The 8,355-nt window shown below is 26.0% G+C and overlaps 1 protein-coding gene across 4 annotated transcripts in view; it reads right to left on the reverse strand.

The window, feature by feature from the left end:
* LOC123267765 overlaps positions 1–8,012 on the reverse strand; it is a 165,170-nt gene extending 157,158 nt beyond the window's left edge. For 2 of the 4 annotated variants that reach the window (XM_044732605.1, XM_044732603.1), the window contains exon 1: positions 7,868–8,012. The gene's annotated coding sequence lies outside the window, so the exon portion shown is untranslated. The remainder of the gene's footprint in view (positions 1–7,867) is intronic. The other 2 variants (XM_044732604.1, XM_044732602.1) reach the window with 1 other exon arrangement.
* Between the last annotated feature and the right edge of the window lie 343 nt (positions 8,013–8,355).

Consider the following 8,355-nt stretch of genomic DNA (forward strand, 5'->3'; position numbering starts at 1 on the left):
TCGGATAAAATTTTATCTCGGATTGAAAAACTGGCCCTTACAATTAAAAGTTGGAAATCATTTAATCGATGAGTAAGGAATATAATTTAATTAATAGGATTATATAAATAAAATTATATATTTCTTTATAAAAAAATATACATTTGTACGCAATTTAATGCAAAAAATATTTGATAACCCAAACTGTTTTTCACTCTGAATATTTTTAAGAGATAAGGGAATATCACATTTAAAACACCACAATTTTTTGGCGTGTACTTATTTCAACTATTCTTCGACCCTAATCCGTCGAATTTTGTTCGTGAACTTTAGATTTATTATATAGTGCCTCGTATGTTTTTTTTAGTAGTTTTAATAAAACGTGTAGAAAATTTTCCAAAATGCGCTCGCAAATTATGTCGATTTATCTGAGACATGTTTACAAATAAATAAATTTCAAGGTTAGGGAACTGTTGCGGTGTTGTCAAGTGTTTACCGGTAATTCAGAGTGCTATATTTTTTTTAGTCAATTAAATAATTATTAAATGTTAATAATTATTTAATGCGTAAATATTTCGGAAATTTCCTCAAAAATGTTATTAATTAATTAAAATTTTTTTCATGCCTACTGGTCAAGTGACTAGTGAACCTTATTCAAGCCAAGCGATGGTCATTCCATCTGCACTATTGGTCGAGAGACATTCTCTCTTTGCATTAGTTCTATTCCAGCTTTACTAGTATTCAAGTTCGATGGACCCCATAGAACTAATGCAAAGAGAGAATGTCTCTCGACCAATAGTGCAGATGGAATGTCCATCGCTTGGCTTGAATAAGGTTCACTACACGGTGAGAAATTTCTGTAGAAATTTACTATGCATACATAATAAGACTGAACCTTAATGACTCAATTCAAAATATTACCATAAAAATTTAAGAATATCATATTGTACCAATCAATATTTACTAGGGACCATAGTAAATTTGACCATGCAACTGTTACATAAACATATATAAAAAATGTTCGTAAACTGACAGAACAAAAACTGTTAGTGTGCTTAAAACTTTTCATTATAGTTCCATAGTAAAATTTATGTTGCTCAGTCGACAATAAAAATTTATAAAAAAGTTTCACATTTAGTCACATGTACTCGGTTTAAATTTAAAATTGTGACTATGAAATTTTCAAATGTCCCATAGTAAACGTATGCGCGTCAGTCGCGACGCACGCTCTTTCATTTTTTCGTGCTGCTTTGTTTTGTCAACATAAGTGTACAGACGCTATCAGTAGTGGTTAACGGTGTTATGAAAATTGCAATAAACATTAAGTTTTAAATAAATATTAGTTTATAAATCCATCAATACATGAATAGTTAATGAAAATTTGTAAGATTCATAAATAATAAAATATTTAATAATTTACCGTGAAAAATTAAAATGAAAACAAACATTTGATGGTTAACCTGCAACCGACACTTCTAATAATAATAAAAAATAATTTAAAAGTTATATATTGTGTTTATAATTATTCATAATAAAATTAACTGCCAAAATAAATCCTACGTTCATTGTTAAAAATGAAAAAAAAAAATAAAAAAAACTATATTTTAAAAAAATATTTTTAAAAATTATTGCAAACAAAAAAAATCTTGTTTGGTTTAATATTTTTTTTGATTGCTAAAAACATTTTTTACTCTAAAATTTTTTATTTTTTACAAACGTTTTCTTATTTTTTTTGTTATAGTATATTCGGAAATTTAAATTATTGCATATTTCATTTTACTATGGTACATTTCAATTTCTACCATTTACTATGTCTGATTTCATTTGTTTCGGAAATTACTATGGGCCATTGTAAAATTTTATTCTGAGTCAATAAGGTTCACTAGTAATATGCACCATTGTTATATCTAAAATCCATGCAGAATAAAAAATAATGGAAATTTCTCACCGTGTAGTCACTTGACCAGTAGGCATGAAAAAAACTTTAATTTATATATACATAATGGGTCATGAAGAAAAAAAATAATTGTTATTAATTAATTTAAAAATTAATTTTAAGATGCATAACAAAAGTATTTCTACGCATTATTTTATTTTAAATATTCTTTACACTAACAGGGTACTTGGATTTCTTTAAGTAGATTTATTTATATATATGACGCGCCATGTCGGCAGGATTGCACTCACAGTTCTCAACCGGTCTTTATGAAATTTTGTGGGCTTATTCTATGAATTAATACAGAGATCAAGTTCGAAGATGAGCCAAATCGGCCAGTTAGTTTCGGAGTTGTGGGTGTTTGAAAATTTTTTTCATTTTCGAAACATTTTTAGTTTTGTCAATTTTATCGAAATAATATTCTTACCGTCAAAGGTAGTTCAAATGTGAAGATTTTATCTCAAAGTCCACTTAATTATTTTTAATTTAAGCTATAATTCGATGACTTTTGAACTTTTTTTTAATTTCTTCAGTGGCTTTGAAAATTTGAAAAATGTTTAATAAGCGCATTTTTTCGTCACTTATTATGAATTATTCTATATTCGTTAAATAAATCTACCTATCCATGTCGAGCTTGGCCGAATGGCGTTTTTTTTTCTTCATGTATTTATTGTGAAAATAATTATTACTCATCTTGATTAGTTAAAATTTGTAAAAGAATAAGAAAACATTTAGTCATCTTATTGCTTGTGTTATTCTTGAAGTGGTGTATTACATAAGGCATTATTACTGTCATTCAATTTTAAAGATTACTAAGCAGTTGGTATAATTCTACGTTCTCTTTGTATGATGTACTTTGGCGGAAGTAAATGTTATTAGTTGCTGAGAAAAATTATTTTTATTAGAATATATTTGTTATTGTAAGTCAATATTTATTTAAACATTGAAAAAAATATTTTTCTTTATTAAAAAACTTTTAAATTCATTAACATGATATATTTTGTTCAAAAATCAGAATCAAACATAAGAAGTTTAATTATTACTGAAATTCACTATTTTCTTAGTGAGATAACAAAAATTATAATGTCTGATATAACATTTATAAGGTTCAGAATAATAATTTCTATAAAAATAATGATTATTTTTATAAAAACTGAAGTCAAATATTCCAACTGCAACTTTTAAAATCTGGAAGAAAATTGAATATATTTTAACAAGTTACATATATGTATAATCAACTTGAAAATTAAACTTATAAATATATGTATGTAAGTTTATTTTTCAAGTTGATTCTAAAGTTCTTTTTTTTTTTTTTAAGCAATAATTTCCAAAGATCATTTTTTTTTGTATGTATATTAACAGAATAGTGATAAATTGATAATATATGGTGCAAGAAACGACAATCGAAATTTTACTCTTTAAATAGTTACGGTAAGGTAAAAGCCCCAATATATGATCATGTACCAGTATATGATCACTCCATGTATTTGTATACCTATATTTGTGAATATAGATATACAAATACATGGAGTGATCATATACTGGTACGTGATCATCTATTGGGGCTTTTACCTTACTCTACAAATTAAAAAAAAAATTTTAAATTTTAGTACAAAAATTTTTAAGGAGTTTTTGTAGTTGAGAGGTAACATTTTTCTCTTCGAATGGACAGTATTATCCGGGCGTAGGTTCAAATCCTACTGTAGTTACGTATAGTATTTTTACATTTTAATTAATTAATTCATTGATATTTGTTTTCTATAGTCGCTAGATTACAATAATATTTGGAATATTTGAAAATTGTTTGGTAAATTATTTGCAAATTAGTTAATATATTGATGATCAATTTTGTGTTTTATTTTAAAACAATCATTTGCCAGAACTATTGTCCATAGTATACAATAATTATAAGGTTTTTATTTATAAAAAAAAACTTTATGGATGGGTTTTAAAATTTAAATAAACAAAAAATAATTATACCATATTTAAACAATTAAATGCCGAATAAACTTCAAAGTTAACTGAAAATTAACAATTCTTTGTTGAAGACACATAAGATATAACATTACAACAACAGATGTCCGAAAATCCATAAAAGTTAAGAGTGTGATTTAGATAATCCCGAAATGAATAGAACGAGTCTTTTGGAGAACAAGAAATATAACTATAAAATATATAATATTATACTGCGTATTTAATGTAATAGCTTAAGCTAAAGCTGCATATGAACGAATTATCCGCCCTCATGGCTATAATAGATTACTCATAGTCACATAATGCTCACGTGTATGCATGATGAATCATTTTTTGAATTTGTTACAAACAAAAATACGTAAAATAGCAGTTCTATTCACTGGAGCGTAATTTAGATGTCACTTTCATCAAACACTGAACAATTTAATTTTAAGTACATAAGTATATTGATATCATGATCATGATGAATTACTTAGATTTTTTATAAAAAAAAAAAAAAAAAACTACACGGAAAAAAGTAAACTGTAATATTCACTCGGATTCCGGTTAATTTTTATAGTTTCAAACAGTAAAGCAGACATCGGGGTGGCAAAAATATAAATATTACAGAACTTAATGTAGAAAGTATAAAAGCCACATTTTATAATTTAATATTCAAAATAAGTGATTAGTAGCTGTCACTATAATAAATAACGAGTCTTTCATCTTAAAAAATTACAGTTTCAAATAGTAAAAATTGCCATTTCAATATATAGTCGATATTATGAGGAGAAGGGGAACTCAGATGAAAGAGAATAGGGTCTCACTATGGGAGAATTTAACATTTGAAACAGTAAAAATTATACTTTTAAAATATACATTTTACCAGTCCAAGCAAGTCAATAATTACAGTTTGATTTTTAGCGTTGCGTTTAAAATTTACCATTTTACTTTGTAAATATTGACGTTGCTTGTATTAGAAATTTACTAACGTTATTTTATACTTTTTACATATCATAAGATCATTTTTTAGGTACAAAATAATAAATATCAAAGTCTGAATTCTTAATTATTATACTTCAACATTTTAGACATTTACATAGCGAATATTACTGTTTGAAATAGTATTTTCTTCCATGTAAAGAGTAAATTGTAACGTTTAAATGGTAAATATTATAAAGTTAATAGTAAAATCGCGATTTTACTGTTTGAAATGGTAATTTTTAGCAGTTGATCATGACTTATTATAAATCGACTGTTATTTATTACAGTTTACTTTTTTCCGTGTATCAATGACATGATAGTATAATCAGAAATGCCACCTAATTTACAATCAATTAGTCACGAATGCATGTAAATAGCAGTGAATAATTATACGCATGCACGAAACTAAAATAACTACTATACCAGAAGGGGTTACGGTGAAATAAAACGAAATGAAAAGGGTCGTATACCAGCGGTGTAGAAAAAAAAATCTAAATGATATTAGTCACGATACTTGATTGGCCTAGAATCCAACTCACGTTTTTTCCGTCTTTATATTATATACATCACATTAACTACTGCGTATACAGTTATGGCTAAATAAATACTTGTCAATACTATTGCCAGGCTGGTTTATATACTTATAGTTGTAATTTATATTAAAAAATGATAATAATAAGAGTAAGTAATATTTAATTAGATTTATAGTACCGTAACGTAACCATAGCTGGTTATAGTTAAAAGTTATGAACACTAGGTCATTTGGTGAAAAGATGGGATGATAACCTATTGGATATTAGACATTATACTACATAATATTATGTTGACAGTGAAACTAAAGTGGCAGTGATTGAATGTAATATTATAAAATGTCTCTGATAGAAATAGGTCGAGAAGAGTACTGAGTTAACCGGAAGTGGTCAGAAACCAATGTTTATATGATCATTCAACCGGTTAGCAATACCTGAACTTATATTTTTAAATATTTTATTACCTTTGTTTTTTGTTATCAACTTCAATTATTATTTCATTCGTATACGAAGCTTATTTGCTCGATCGCAATACGTAAATTTTTTTTTTTTCTAATTTAAATTGGCTTTAAATTGATCAATCACATTATGAAATATAATGTATCATTTGATTAAAAAGTGCTCGTTTTTATGTGGTAGACGAAAGGAAATATATATTTTTGTATACATGTTTATTATGTAACTTTTATGATTCGTTGACTTTTACTGGATCTTATTACAGTAACTTCTCGAGATTGTTTTCATCGTGATTGTTATATTAGGTTTTTTTAAATTATTGTTGTTAATAAAAGTAAAAGTTAATTTGTAATCATATGATTAAAGATTTAAAGAATTTTTATGTTAATACAATTTTAGTATATCATAATACATTGCTCGACCTTGTGTTTCTTTAATCAAAATTTTAATTTAAAAAATTTTTGAAAAATTCAGGATAGATAAATTTTTTTTCTTGTTATTAAATTAATTCATATTTATTTTTTTTTTAATTTAACAACAATGGTTTCGAAATATTGTATTAATGGCAACAATTAATGTAAATCGGTATTGTGACAATGAAAAGTAGAAAGGTTACAATTTCAGGTGCAAAAAGAAAAACGAGAGGCTAAAAAAAGGAAACAAGAAATGTAAAAACGACAAGAAAAAAATGCTTGACGAAAAAGAAGTCAAAGACTGTGAAAACAATAGCTTGAAAATAATTATTTAAATACTTAAAATTGTGATGAGCAAGATAAGCAGAGAAACTAATAAGTAACTTGTTGTGTTGATTGAATAAAATAATTTGTTATTTATAAATAATTTTGGAAAATTTATGATAAATTACTGGTAAGTTTTATCTATTATTCTACTTTTATTAAATAATGAATATTATACAATATTATAGATGTTTATTGTTAATGATTGAAAATTAATTGTTAAATGAATAAAATAAACTTCAAAAATAAATTTGATAAATAACTAAAATGAGAATCATTCGATATTAAAAATATGGAGCTAGAAATAAGAATTATCCAGACTTATGGTTCAAAATAATATTTTTTTTAAAATAGGTGATTTAAAAAAAAAAAATTTTTTTTATAAAAATTTAAGTAATAAATATTGAAACTATAAATATTAAACTAGATATAAATACAAACATTTTCTTAGTAAGCCTAAAATTTCGCGAATATAATAACTTTTAAAATAAATTTTGCTGAAAGGGCTGGATATTGGGTGCTTTACCCTATTACAACAAAAAATCACTCAACAAATACAAGAGAAGATATTTTTCAAATCTGAACATGTATTTTTTTAAATGTCTATTCTTGCCTTTTTTCCAATAAAGAATTTAATGATACTGAAATTAGCCGACATCTGACAGTATTTTTAATTGTCTTTAAGAAACAAATCATTTAGAAAAGAATCGTTCAAAAAAATTGCACCTATAAGGTAATCATTGATGTTTAAATTTTAAAAGAAAAAAAATTTTTTGACTGTTTATGCATTCTGTAAAAAAATGGCAGTGCAGTATTTTATCGAGGAAATCGTAGTTTTTGCTAGCTTTAAAAAAAAATAAAATCTAAATAAAAACACGGTTTAAAGTAACGATAAATGCACATAGAGAGCTTTAGTACAACACATAGAATATACAACACGTATATGTAGGGTATCGTTATTTTCCAAGCTATAAATATTGGATAATACAACAGAACTATGGCTGCGTGAAATACACTAGCCTTGAATAGCGATTTATGGCTTTAGAGGTGTATCGATATCGATAAGCAATGAACACCCGCAAGTTACTTACCATTAAAAAATTTATTCAACAACTTAATTTTATTTAGATAATAAAATCTATTGCTGATAACTTTACTTTGAAAAATCCTAATGCATAAGTACTAGCTTTAATCGTCGAGTCACGAGTCTTCTTATCGCTCGATCGTTAATGACATCGATAGTGTTCTGAAAAAAAATATATTTTTAGTGAAACTTGAAACAATTAACTTACCTACGATTATAGTGATAAACAGCTGATTGTCATCAAACAAAGTGTGAGGAAAATCCACTCGATTTAACAAAACTTATTATTATTTTTTTATCGTGTAAATCAAACCACTTCTATTTTATATACGTATTTATTATTTTTATTATTATAGTAACCAATGATTAATTTAATAATTTGAAGGACCAACCGAATCCTGGCCAGTGTTGGCATAATGATCGATCAGTCTCTTCTTTATCTATATCAAGGTCCACATATCTCAGCCCCATGACAATGACGTTTTGTCATTTATCGTGATCATTTAGAAGAATAATCAGAACTTAGAAGTTAAGAATTAATACCGAATTATTCTAGTTAAATTTTTCAAATCTTCAGTTCGATCAATTGTTGTTTCGTCGACTAGAGGACACTTTGTAAGTGGAAAAATCCGAAAAAAAATAGATTACTTAGGTGATAAAGGATGAGGTTGAAAAGTCCCGGACGCGTTTTGTAGC

The sequence above is a fragment of the Cotesia glomerata genome, linkage group LG6, assembly GCF_020080835.1.
Source record: "Cotesia glomerata isolate CgM1 linkage group LG6, MPM_Cglom_v2.3, whole genome shotgun sequence".
In the NCBI taxonomy this organism is placed as follows: Eukaryota; Metazoa; Arthropoda; class Insecta; order Hymenoptera; family Braconidae; genus Cotesia; species Cotesia glomerata.